The following is a 14,427-nucleotide window of genomic DNA, read 5'->3' on the forward strand; positions in this document are numbered from 1 at the left end:
TCCAGAGAGTGCACAGGCACCACTGGGGATGAACTGCAGTGAGTCCAGAGAGTGCACTGGCACCACTGGGGATGCTGTGCAGTGAGTCCAGAGAGTGCACTGGCACCACTGGGGATGCAGTGCAGTGAGTCCAGAGAGTGCTCTGTCACCACTGGTGATGCAGCGCAGTGAGTCCAGAGAGTGCACTGGCACCACTGGGGATGCACTGCATTGAGTCCAGAGAGTGCACTGGCACCACTGGGGATGCTGTGCAGTGAGTCCAGAGAGTGCACTGGCACCACTGGCGATGCACTGCAGTGAGTCCAGAGAGTGCACTGGCACCACTGGGGATGCAGTGCAGTGAGTCCAGAGAGTGCACTGGCACCACTGGGGATGCACTGCAGTGAGTCCAGAGAGTGCACTGGCACCTCTGGGGATGCACTGCAGTGAGTCCAGAGAGTGCACTGGCACCACTGGGGATGCAGTGCAGTGAGTCCACAGAGTGCACTGGCACCACTGGGGATGCAGTGCAGTGAGTCCAGAGAGTGCACTGGCACCACTGGGGATGCAGTGCAGTGAGTCCAGAGAGTGCACTGGCACCACTGGGGATGCAGTGCAGTGAGTCCAGAGAGTGCACTGGCACCACTGGGGATTCAATGCAGTTAGTCCAGAGAATGCACTGGCACCACTGGGGATGCAGTGCAGTGAGTCCAGAGAGTGCACTTGCACCACAGGGGATGCAGTGCAGTGAATCCAGAGAGTGCACTGGCACCACTGGGGATGCAGTGCAGTGAGTCCAGAGAGTGCACTGGCACCACTGGCGATGCACTGCAGTGAGTCCAGAGAGTGCACTGGCACCACTGGGGATGCAGTGCAATGAATCCAGAGAGTGCACTGGCACCACTGGGGATGCAGTGCAGTGAGTCCAGTGAGTGCTCTGTCACCACTGGGGATGCAGTGCAGTGAATCCAGAGAGTGCACTGGCACCACTGGGCATGCCGAGGAGTGCAGTGAGCCCAGAGAGTGCACTGGCACCACTGGGGATGCAGTGCAGTGAATCCAGAGAGTGCACTGGCACCACTGGGGATGCAGTGCAGTGAGTCCAGAGAGTGCACTGGCACCACTGGGGATGCACTGCAGTGAGTCCAGAGAGTGCAATGGCACCAGTGGGGATGCAGTGCAGTGAATCCAGAGAGTGCACTGGCACCACTGGGGATGCAGTGCAGTGAGTCCAGAGAGTGCACTGGGACCAGTGGGGATTCAAGGCAGTTAGTCCAGAGAATGCACTGGCAACACTGGGGATGCAGTGCAGTGAGTCCAGAGAGTGCACTGGCACCACTGGGGATGCACTGCAGTGAGTCCAGAGAGTGCACTGGCACCACTGGGGATTCAATGCAGTTAGTCCAGAGAATGCACTGGCACCACTGGCGATGCACTGCATTGAGTCCAGAGAGTGCACTGGCACCACTGGGGATGCAGTGCAGTGAGTCCAGAGAGTGCACTGGCACCAGTGGGGATGCAGTGCAGTGAATCCAGAGAGTGCACTGGCACCACTGGGAATGCAGTGCAGTGAGTCCAGAGAGTGCACAGGCACCACTGGGGATGCAGTGCAGTGAGTCCAGAGAGTGCACTGGCACCACTGGGGATGCAGTGCAGTGAGTCCAGAGAGTGCACTGGCACCACTGGGGATGCAGTGCAGTGAGTCCAGAGAGTGCACTGGCACCTCTGGGGATGCACTGCAGTGAGTCCAGAGAGTGCACTGGCACCACTGGGGATGCAGTGCAGTGAGTCCACAGAGTGCACTGGCACCACTGGGGATGCAGTGCAGTGAGTCCAGAGAGTGCACTGGCACCACTGGGGATGCAGTGCGGTGAGTCCAGAGAGTGCACTGGCACTCCTCGGAATGCACTGCATTGAGTCCATAGAGTGCACAGGCACCATTGGGGATGCAGTGCAGTGAGTCCAGAGAGTGCACTGGCACCACTGGGGATGCAGTGCAGTGAGTCCAGAGAGTGCACTGGCACCAGTGGGGATGCAGTGCAGTGAATCCAGAGAGTGCACTGGCACCACTGGGGATGCAGTGCAGTGAGTCCAGAGAGTGCACTGGCACCACTGGGGATTCAATGCAGTTAGTCCAGAGAATGCACTGGCACCACTGGGGATGCAGTGCAGTGAGTCCAGAGAGTGCACTGGCACCACTGGGGATGCTGTGCAGTGAGTCCAGAGAGTGCACTGGCACCACTGGGGATGCACTGCAGTGAGTCCAGAGAGTGCACTGGCACCACTGGGGATGCACTGCAGTGAGTCCAGAGAGTGCACTGGCACCTCTGGGGATGCACTGCAGTGAGTCCAGAGAGTGCACTGGCACCACTGGGGATGCAGTGCAGTGAGTCCACAGAGTGCACTGGCACCACTGGGGATGCAGTGCAGTGAGTCCAGAGAGTGCACTGGCACCACTGGGGATGCAGTGCAGTGAGTCCAGAGAGTGCACTGGCACTCCTCGGAATGCACTGCATTGAGTCCATAGAGTGCACAGGCACCATTGGGGATGCAGTGCAGTGAGTCCAGAGAGTGCACTGGCACCACTGGGGATGCAGTGCAGTGAGTCCAGAGAGTGCACTGGCACTCCTCGGAATGCACTGCATTGAGTCCAGAGAGTGCACTGGCACCACTGGCGATGCAGTGCAGTGAGTCCAGAGAGTGCACTGGCACTACTTGGGATGCAGTGCAGTGAATCCAGAGAGTGCACTGGCACCACTGGGGATGCAGTGCAGTGAGTCCAGAGAGTGCACTGGCACCACTGGGGATTCAATGCAGTTAGTCCAGAGAATGCACTGGCACCACTGGGGATGCAGTGCAGTGAGTCCAGAGAGTGCACTTGCACCACAGGGGATGCAGTGCAGTGAATCCAGAGAGTGCACTGGCACCACTGGGGATGCAGTGCAGTGAGTCCAGAGAGTGCACTGGCACCACTGGCGATGCACTGCAGTGAGTCCAGAGAGTGCACTGGCACCACTGGGGATGCAGTGCAATGAATCCAGAGAGTGCACTGGCACCACTGGGGATGCAGTGCAGTGAGTCCAGTGAGTGCTCTGTCACCACTGGGGATGCAGTGCAGTGAATCCAGAGAGTGCACTGGCACCACTGGGCATGCCGAGGAGCGCAGTGAGCCCAGAGAGTGCACTGGCACCACTGGGGATGCAGTGCAGTGAATCCAGAGAGTGCACTGGCACCACTGGGGATGCAGTGCAGTGAGTCCAGAGAGTGCACTGGCAACACTAGGGATGCATTGCATTGAGTCCAGAGAGTGCACTGGCACCACTGGCGATGCACTGCAGTGAGTCCAGAGAGTGCACTGGCACCTTGGGGATGCAGTGCAGTGAGTCCAGAGAGTGCACTGGCACCACTGGGGATGCAGTGCAGTGAGTCCAGAGAGTGCACTGGCACCTTGGGAATGCAGTGCAGTGAGTCGAAAGAGTGCACTGGCAACACTAGGGATGCATTGCAGTGAGTCCAGAGAGTGCACTGGCACTCCTCGGAATGCACTGCATTGAGTCCAGAGAGTGCACAGGCACCACTGGGGATGAACTGCAGTGAGTCCAGAGAGTGCACTGGCACCACTGGGGATGCTGTGCAGTGAGTCCAGAGAGTGCACTGGCACCACTGGGGATGCAGTGCAGTGAGTCCAGAGAGTGCTCTGTCACCACTGGTGATGCAGCGCAGTGAGTCCAGAGAGTGCACTGGCACCACTGGGGATGCACTGCATTGAGTCCAGAGAGTGCACTGGCACCACTGGGGATGCTGTGCAGTGAGTCCAGAGAGTGCACTGGCACCGCTGGCGATGCACTGCAGTGAGTCCAGAGAGTGCACTGGCACCACTGGGGATGCAGTGCAGTGAGTCCAGAGAGTGCACTGGCACCACTGGGGATGCACTGCAGTGAGTCCAGAGAGTGCACTGGCACCTCTGGGGATGCACTGCAGTGAGTCCAGAGAGTGCACTGGCACCACTGGGGATGCAGTGCAGTGAGTCCACAGAGTGCACTGGCACCACTGGGGATGCAGTGCAGTGAGTCCAGAGAGTGCACTGGCACCACTGGGGATGCAGTGCAGTGAGTCCAGAGAGTGCACTGGCACTCCTCGGAATGCACTGCATTGAGTCCAGAGAGTGCACTGGCACCACTGGGGATGCAGCGCAGTGACTCCAGAGAGTGCACTGGCACCACTGGGGATGCAGTGCAGTGAGTCCAGAGAGTGCACTGGCACTCCTCGGAATGCACTGCATTGAGTCCATAGAGTGCACAGGCACCACTGGGGATGCAGTGCAGTGAGTCCAGAGAGTGCACTGGCACCAGTGGGGATGCAGTGCAGTGAATCCAGAGAGTGCACTGGCACCACTGGGGATGCAGTGCAGTGAGTCCAGAGAGTGCACTGGCACCACTGGGGATTCAATGCAGTTAGTCCAGAGAATGCACTGGCACCACTGGGGATGCAGTGCAGTGAGTCCAGAGAGTGCACTTGCACAACAGGGGATGCAGTGCAGTGAATCCAGAGAGTGCACTGGCACCACTGGCGGTGCACTGCAGTGAGTCCAGAGAGTGCACTGGCACCACTGGGGATGCAGTGCAATGAATCCAGAGAGTGCACTGGCACCACTGGGGATGCAGTGCAGTGAGTCCAGAGAGTGCTCTGTCACCACTGGGGATGCAGTGCAGTGAATCCGGAGAGTGCACTGGCACCACTGGGCATGCAGTGCAGTGAGCCCAGAGAGTGCACTGGCACCACTGGGGATGCAGTGCAGTGAATCCAGAGAGTGCACTGGCACCACTGGGGATGCAGGGCAGTGAGTCCAGAGAGTGCACTGGCACCACTCGGAATGCACTGCAGTGAGTCCAGAGAGTGCAATGGCACCAGTGGGGATGCAGTGCAGTGAATCCAGAGAGTGCACTGGCACCACTGGGGATGCAGTGCAGTGAGTCCAGAGAGTGCACTGGCACCAGTGGGGATTCAAGGCAGTTAGTCCAGAGAATGCACTGGCAACACTGGGGATGCAGTGCAGTGAGTCCAGAGAGTGCACTGGCACCACTGGGGATGCACTGCAGTGAGTCCAGAGAGTGCACTGGCACCAGTGGGGATTCAATGCAGTTAGTCCAGAGAATGCACTGGCACCACTGGCGATGCACTGCATTGAGTCCAGAGAGTGCACTGGCACCACTGGGGATGCAGTGCAGTGAGTCCAGAGAGTGCACTGGCACCAGTGGGGATGCAGTGCAGTGAATCCAGAGAGTGCACTGGCACCACTGGGAATGCAGTGCAGTGAGTCCAGAGAGTGCACTGGCACCACTGGGGATGCTGTGCAGTGAGTCCAGAGAGTGCACTGGCACCACTGGGGATGCAGTGCACTGAGTCCAGAGAGTGCACTGGCACTCCTCGGAATGCACTGCATTGAGTCCATAGAGTGCACAGGCACCATTGGGGATGCAGTGCAGTGAGTCCAGAGAGTGCACTGGCACCACTGGGGATGCAGTGCAGTGAGTCCAGAGAGTGCACTGGCACCAGTGGGGATGCAGTGCAGTGAGTCCAGAGAGTGCACTGGCACCACTGGGGATGCAGTGCAGTGAGTCCAGAGAGTGCACTGGCACCGCTGGGGATTCAATGCAGTTAGTCCAGAGAATGCACTGGCACCACTGGGGATGCATTGCATTCAGTCCAGAGAGTGCACTGGCACCACTGGCGATGCACTGCAGTGAGTCCAGAGAGTGCACTGGCACCACTGGGGATGCAGTGCAATGAATCCAGAGAGTGCACTGGCACCACTGGGGATGCAGTGCAGTGAGTCCAGTGAGTGCTCTGTCACCACTGGGGATGCAGTGCAGTGAATCCAGAGAGTGCACTGGCACCACTGGGCATGCAGTGCAGTGAGCCCAGAGAGTGCACTGGCACCACTGGGGATGCAGTGCAGTGAATCCAGAGAGTGCACTGGCACCACTGGGGATGCAGGGCAGTGAGTCCAGAGAGTGCACTGGCACCACTGGGGATGCACTGCAGTGAGTCCAGAGAGTGCACTGGCACCACTGGGGATGCAGTGCAGTGAATCCAGAGAGTGCACTGGCACCACTGGGGATGCAGTGCAGTGAGTCCAGAGAGTGCACTGGCACCAGTGGGGATTCAAGGCAGTTAGTCCAGAGAATGCACTGGGAACACTGGGGATGCAGTGCAGTGAGTCCAGAGAGTGCACTGGCACCACTGGGGATGCACTGCAGTGAGTCCAGAGAGTGCACTGGCACCAGTGGGGATTCAATGCAGTTAGTCCAGAGAATGCACTGGCACCACTGGCGATGCACTGCATTGAGTCCAGAGAGTGCACTGGCACCACTGGGGATGCAGTGCAGTGAGTCCAGAGAGTGCCCTGGCAGCAGTGGGGATGCAGTGCAGTGAATCCAGAGAGTGCACTGGCACCACTGGGAATGCAGTGCAGTGAGTCCAGAGAGTGCACAGGCACCACTGGGGATGCAGTGCAGTGAGTCCAGAGAGTGCACTGGCACCACTGGGGATGCTGTGCAGTGAGTCCAGAGAGTGCACTGGCACCACTGGCGATGCACTGCAGTGAGTCCAGACAGTGCTCTGTCACCACTGGGGATGCAGCGCAGTGACTCCAGAGAGTGCACTGGCACCACTGGGGATGCAGTGCAGTGAGTCCAGAGAGTGCACTGGAACCACTGGGGATGCAGTGCAGTGAGTCCAGAGAGTGCACTGGCACCACTGGTGATGCAGTGCAGTGAGTCCATAGAGTGCACTGGCACCACTGGGGATGCAGCGCAGTGACTCCAGAGAGTGCACTGGCACCACTTCGGATGCACTGCAGTGAATCCAGAGAGTGCACTGGCACCACTGGGGATGCAGTGCAGTGAGTCCAGAGAGTGCACTGGCACCACTGGGGATGCACTGCACTGAGTCCAGAGAGTGCACTGGCACCACAGGGAATGCAGTGCAGTGAGTCCAGAGAGTGCACTGGCACCACTGGGGATGCACTGCAGTGACTCCAGAGAGTGCACTGGCACCACTGCGGATGCACTGCAGTGAGTCCAGAGAGTGCACTGGCACCACTGGGGATGCACTGCAGTGAGTCCAGAGAGTGCACTGGCACCACTGGGGATGCAGTGCAGTGAGTCCAGAGAGTGCACTGGCACCACTGGGGATGCAGTGCAGTGAATCCAGAGAGTGCACTGGCACCACTGGGGATGCAGTGCAGTGAGTCCAGAGAGTGCACTGGCACCAGTGGGGATTCAAGGCAGTTAGTCCAGAGAATGCACTGGGAACACTGGGGATGCAGTGCAGTGAGTCCAGAGAGTGCACTGGCACCACTGGGGATGCACTGCAGTGAGTCCAGAGAGTGCACTGGCACCAGTGGGGATTCAATGCAGTTAGTCCAGAGAATGCACTGGCACCACTGGCGATGCACTGCATTGAGTCCAGAGAGTGCACTGGCACCACTGGGGATGCAGTGCAGTGAGTCCAGAGAGTGCCCTGGCAGCAGTGGGGATGCAGTGCAGTGAATCCAGAGAGTGCACTGGCACCACTGGGAATGCAGTGCAGTGAGTCCAGAGAGTGCACAGGCACCACTGGGGATGCAGTGCAGTGAGTCCAGAGAGTGCACTGGCACCACTGGGGATGCTGTGCAGTGAGTCCAGAGAGTGCACTGGCACCACTGGCGATGCACTGCAGTGAGTCCAGAGAGTGCTCTGTCACCACTGGGGATGCAGCGCAGTGACTCCAGAGAGTGCACTGGCACCACTGGGGATGCAGTGCAGTGAGTCCAGAGAGTGCACTGGAACCACTGGGGATGCAGTGCAGTGAGTCCAGAGAGTGCACTGGCACCACTGGTGATGCAGTGCAGTGAGTCCATAGAGTGCACTGGCACCACTGGGGATGCAGCGCAGTGACTCCAGAGAGTGCACTGGCACCACTTCGGATGCACTGCAGTGAATCCAGAGAGTGCACTGGCACCACTGGGGATGCAGTGCAGTGAGTCCAGAGAGTGCACTGGCACCACTGGGGATGCACTGCACTGAGTCCAGAGAGTGCACTGGCACCACAGGGAATGCAGTGCAGTGAGTCCAGAGAGTGCACTGGCACCACTGGGGATGCACTGCAGTGACTCCAGAGAGTGCACTGGCACCACTGCGGATGCACTGCAGTGAGTCCAGAGAGTGCACTGGCACCACTGGGGATGCACTGCAGTGAGTCCAGAGAGTGCACTGGCACCACTGGGGATGCAGTGCAGTGAGTCCGGAGAGTGCACTGGCACCACTGGGGATGCAGTGCAGTGAATCCAGAGAGTGCACTGGCACCACTGGGGATGCAGTGCAGTGAGTCCAGAGAGTGCACTGGCACCACTTGGGATTCAATGCAGTTAGTCCAGAGAATGCACTGGCACCACTGGGGATGCAGTGCAGTGAGTCCAGAGAGTGCACTTGCACCACTGGGGATGCAGTGCAGTGAATCCAGAGAGTGCACTGGCACCACTGGGGATGCAGTGCAGTGAGTCCAGACAGTGCACTGGCAACACTAGGGATGCATTGCATTGAGTCCAGAGAGTGCACTGGCACCACTGGCGATGCACTGCAGTGAGTCCGTAGAGTGCACTGGCACCACTGGGGATGCAGTGCAATGAATCCAGAGAGTGCACTGGCACCACTGGGGATGCAGTGCAGTGAGTCCAGTGAGTGCTCTGTCACCACTGGGGATGCAGTGCAGTGAATCCAGAGAGTGCACTGGCACCAGTGGGGATTCAATGCAGTTAGTCCAGAGAATGCACTGGCACCACTGGCGATGCACTGCATTGAGTCCAGAGAGTGCACTGGCACCACTGGGGATGCAGTGCAGTGAGTCCAGAGAGTGCCCTGGCAGCAGTGGGGATGCAGTGCAGTGAATCCAGAGAGTGCACTGGCACCACTGGGAATGCAGTGCAGTGAGTCCAGAGAGTGCACAGGCACCACTGGGGATGCAGTGCAGTGAGTCCAGAGAGTGCACTGGCACCACTGGGGATGCTGTGCAGTGAGTCCAGAGAGTGCACTGGCACCACTGGCGATGCACTGCAGTGAGTCCAGAGAGTGCTCTGTCACCACTGGGGATGCAGCGCAGTGACTCCAGAGAGTGCACTGGCACCACTGGGGATGCAGTGCAGTGAGTCCAGAGAGTGCACTGGAACCACTGGGGATGCAGTGCAGTGAGTCCAGAGAGTGCACTGGCACCACTGGTGATGCAGTGCAGTGAGTCCATAGAGTGCACTGGCACCACTGGGGATGCAGCGCAGTGACTCCAGAGAGTGCACTGGCACCACTTCGGATGCACTGCAGTGAATCCAGAGAGTGCACTGGCACCACTGGGGATGCAGTGCAGTGAGTCCAGAGAGTGCACTGGCACCACTGGGGATGCACTGCACTGAGTCCAGAGAGTGCACTGGCACCACAGGGAATGCAGTGCAGTGAGTCCAGAGAGTGCACTGGCACCACTGGGGATGCACTGCAGTGACTCCAGAGAGTGCACTGGCACCACTGCGGATGCACTGCAGTGAGTCCAGAGAGTGCACTGGCACCACTGGGGATGCACTGCAGTGAGTCCAGAGAGTGCACTGGCACCACTGGGGATGCAGTGCAGTGAGTCCGGAGAGTGCACTGGCACCACTGGGGATGCAGTGCAGTGAATCCAGAGAGTGCACTGGCACCACTGGGGATGCAGTGCAGTGAGTCCAGAGAGTGCACTGGCACCACTTGGGATTCAATGCAGTTAGTCCAGAGAATGCACTGGCACCACTGGGGATGCAGTGCAGTGAGTCCAGAGAGTGCACTTGCACCACTGGGGATGCAGTGCAGTGAATCCAGAGAGTGCACTGGCACCACTGGGGATGCAGTGCAGTGAGTCCAGACAGTGCACTGGCAACACTAGGGATGCATTGCATTGAGTCCAGAGAGTGCACTGGCACCACTGGCGATGCACTGCAGTGAGTCCGTAGAGTGCACTGGCACCACTGGGGATGCAGTGCAATGAATCCAGAGAGTGCACTGGCACCACTGGGGATGCAGTGCAGTGAGTCCAGTGAGTGCTCTGTCACCACTGGGGATGCACTGCAGTGAGTCCAGAGAGTGCACTGGCACCAGTGGGGATGCAGTGCAGTGAATCCAGAGAGTGCACTGGCACCACTGGGGATGCAGTGCAGTGAGTCCAGAGAGTGCACTGGCACCAGTGGGGATTCAAGGCAGTTAGTCCAGAGAATGCACTGGCAACACTGGGGATGCAGTGCAGTGAGTCCAGAGAGTGCACTGGCACCACTGGGGATGCACTGCAGTGAGTCCAGAGAGTGCACTGGCACCAGTGGGGATTCAATGCAGTTAGTCCAGAGAATGCACTGGCACCACTGGCGATGCACTGCATTGAGTCCAGAGAGTGCGCTGGCACCACTGGGGATGCAGTGCAGTGAGTCCAGAGAGTGCACTGGCACCAGTGGGGATGCAGTGCAGTGAATCCAGAGAGTGCACTGGCACCACTGGGGATGCAGTGCAGTGAGTCCAGAGAGTGCACAGGCACCACTGGGGATGCAGTGCAGTGAGTCCAGAGAGTGCACTGGCACCACTGGGGATGCAGTGCAGTGAGTCCAGAGAGTGCACTGGCACCACTGGCGATGCACTGCATTGAGTCCAGAGAGTGCTCTCTCACCACTGGGGATGCAGCGCAGTGACTCCAGAGAGTGCACTGGCACCACTGGGGATGCAGTGCAGTGAGTCCAGAGAGTGCACTGGAACCACTGGGGATGCAGTGCAGTGAGTCCAGAGAGTGCACTGGCAACACTGGGGATGCAGTGCAGTGAGTCCAGAGAGTGCACTGGCACCACTGGCGATGCAGTGCAGTGAGTCCAGAGAGTGCACTGGCACCACAGGGGATGCACTGCAGTGAGTCCAGAGAGTGCACTGGCACCACTGGGGATGCACTGCAATGACTCCAGAGAGTGCACTGGCACCACTGGCGATGCACTGCAGTGAGTCCAGAGAGTGCACTGGCACCTTGGGGATGCAGTGCAGTGACTCCAGAGAGTGCACTGGCACCACTGGGGATGCAGTGCAGTGAGTCCAGAGAGTGCACTGGCACCTTGGGAATGCAGTGCAGTGAGTCGAAAGAGTGCACTGGCAACACTAGGGATGCATTGCAGTGAGTCCAGAGAGTGCACTGGCACTCCTCGGAATGCACTGCATTGAGTCCAGAGAGTGCACAGGCACCACTGGGGATGCTGTGCAGTGAGTCCAGAGAGTGCACTGGCACCACTGGGGATGCAGTGCAGTGAGTCCAGAGAGTGCTCTGTCACCACTGGTGATGCAGCGCAGTGACTACAGAGAGTGCACTGGCACCACTGGGGATGCACTGAAGTGAGTGCAGAGAGTGCACTGGCACCACTGGGGATGCAGTGCAGTGACTCCAGAGAGTGCACTGGCACCACTGGGGATGCACTGCAGTGAGTCCAGAGAGTGCACTGGCACCACTGGGGATGCACTGCAGTGAGTCCAGAGAGTGCACTGGCACTACTGAGGATGCAGTGCAGTGAGTCCAGAGAGTGCACTGGCACCACTGGGGATGCACTGCAGTGAGTCCAGAGAGTGCACTGGCACCCCTGGGGATGCAGTGCAGTGAGTCCGCAGAGTGCACTGGCACCACTGGGGATGCAGTGCAGTGAGTCCAGAGAGTGCACTGGCACCACTGGGGATGCACTGCAGTGAGTCCAGAGAGTGCACTGGCACCAGTGGGGATGCACTGCAGTGAGTCCAGAGAGTGCACTGGAACCACCGGGGATGTACTGCAGTGACTCCAGAGAGTGCACTGGCACCACTGGGGATGCACTGCAGTGAGTCCAGAGAGTGCACTGGCACCACTGGCGATGCAGTGCAGTGAGTCCAGAGAGTGCACTGGCACCACTGGGGATGCAGTGCAGTGAGTCCAGAGAGTGCACTGGCACCACTGGGGATGCAGCGCAGTGAGTCCAGAGAGTGCACTGGCACCACTGGGGATGCACTGCAGTGAGTCCAGAGAGTGCACTGGCACCACTGGGGATGCACTGCAGTGAGTCCAGAGAGTGCACTGGCACCACTGGGGATGCAGTGCAGTGAGTCCAGAGAGTGCACTGGCACCACTGCGGATGCACTGCAGTGAGTCCAGAGAGTGCACTGGCACCACTGGGGATGCAGGGCAGTGAGTCCAGAGAGTGCACTGGCACCACTGGGGATGCACTGCAGTGAGTCCAGAGAGTGCACTGGCACCACTGGGGATGCAGTGCAGTGACTCCAGAGAGTGCACTGGCACCACTGGAGATTCAGAGCAGTGAGTCCAGAGAGTGCACTGGCACCACTGGGGATGCAGTGCAGTGAGTCCACAGAGTGCACTGTCACCACTGGGAATGCCGTGCAGTGAGTCCAAAGAGTGCACTGCCATCATAGGAGATGCAGTGCAGTGAATCCAGAGAGTGCACTGGCAACATTAGGGATGCATTGCATTGAGTCCAGAGAGTGCACTGGCACCACTGGCGATGCACTGCAGTGAGTCCAGAGAGTGCACTGGCACCACTGGGGATGCACTGCAGTGAGTCCAGAGAGTACACTGGCACCACTGGGGATGCAGTGCAGTGAGTCCAGAGAGTGCACTGGCATCATAGGAGATGCAGTGCAGTGAATCCAGAGAGTGCACTGGCAACATTAGTGATGCATTGCATTGAGTCCAGAGAGTGCACTGGCACCACTGGGGATGCACTGCAGTGTGTCCAGAGAGTGCACTGGCACCACTGGGGATGCAGTGCAGTGAGTCCACAGAGTGCACTGGCACCACTGGGGATGCAGTGCAGTGAGTCCAGAGAGTGCACTGGCACCACTGGGGATGCACTGCAGTGAGTCCAGAGAGTGCACTGGCACCACTGGGGATGCACTGCAGTGAGTCCAGAGAGTGCACTGGCACCACTGGAGATGCACTGCAGTGAGTCCAGAGAGTGCACTGGCACCACCTGGGGTGCCGTGCAGTGAGTCCAGAGAGTGCACTGTCACCACTGGGGATGCAGTGCAGTGAGTCCAGAGAGTGCACTGGCACCACTGGGGATGCAGGGCAGTGAGTCCAGAGAGTGCACTGGCACCACTCGGGATGCAGTGCAGTGAATCCAGAGAGTGCACTGGCAACATTAGGGATGCATTGCATTGAGTCCAGAGAGTGCACTGGCACCACTGGCGATGCACTGCAGTGAGTCCAGAGAGTGCACTGGCACCACTGGGGATGCACTGCAGTGAGTCCAGAGAGTGCACTGGCACCACTGGGGATGCAGTGCAGTGAGTCCAGAGAGTGCACTGGCACCACTGGGGATGCACTGCCGTGAGTCCAGAGAGTGCACTGGCACCACTGGGGATGCACTGCAGTGAGTCCAGAGAGTGCACTGTCACCACTGGGGATGCAGTGCAGTGAGTCCAGAGAGTGCACTGTCACCACTCTGGATGCAGAGCAGTGAGTCCAGAGAGTGCATTGGCACCACTGGGGATGCAGTGCAGTGAGTCCAGAGAGTGCACTGGCACCACTGGGGATGCACTGCACTGAGTCCAGAGAGTGCACTGGTACCACTGGGGATGCACTGCAGTGAGTCCAGAGACTGCACTGGCACCACTGGGGATGCACTGTAGTGAGTCCACAGATTGCACTGTCACCACTCTGGATGCAGAGCAGTAACTCCAGAGAGTGCACTGGCACCACAGGGGATGCACTGCAGTGAGTCCAGAGAGTGCACTGGCACCACTGGGGATGCAGTGCAGTGAGTCCAGAGAGTGCACTGGCACCACTGGGGATGCACTACAGTGAGTCCAGAGACTGCACTGGCACCACTGGAGATGCACTGCAGTGAGTCCAGAGAGTGCACTGGCACCACTGGGGATGCAGTGCAGTGACTCCAGAGAGTGCACTGGCACCACTGGGGATGCACTGCAGTGAGTCCAGAGAGTGCACTGGCACCTTGGGGATGCAGTGCAGTGAGTCCAGAGAGTGCACTGGCACCACTGGGGATGCAGTGCAGTGAGTCCAGAGAGTGCACTGGCACCACTGGGGATGCAGTGCAGTGAGTCCAGAGAGTGCACTTGCACCACTGGGGATGCAGTGCAGTGAATCCAGAGAGTGCACTGGCACCTTGGGAATGCAGTGCAGTGAGTCCAGAGAGTGCACTGGCAACACTAGGGATGCATTGCAGTGAGTCCAGAGAGTACACTGGCACTCCTCGGAATGCACTGCAGTGAGTCCAGAGAGTGCACAGGCACCATTGGGGTTGCAGTGCAGTGAGTCCAGAGAGTGCACAGGCACCACTGGGGATGCAGTGCATTGAGTCCAGAGAGGGCAGTGGCACCAATGGGGATGCACTGCAGTGAGTCCAGAGAGTGCACTGGC

The sequence above is a fragment of the Anser anser genome (assembly GCF_964211835.1).
Source record: "Anser anser genome assembly, contig: HAP1_SCAFFOLD_311, whole genome shotgun sequence".
NCBI lineage: Eukaryota > Metazoa > Chordata > Aves > Anseriformes > Anatidae > Anser > Anser anser.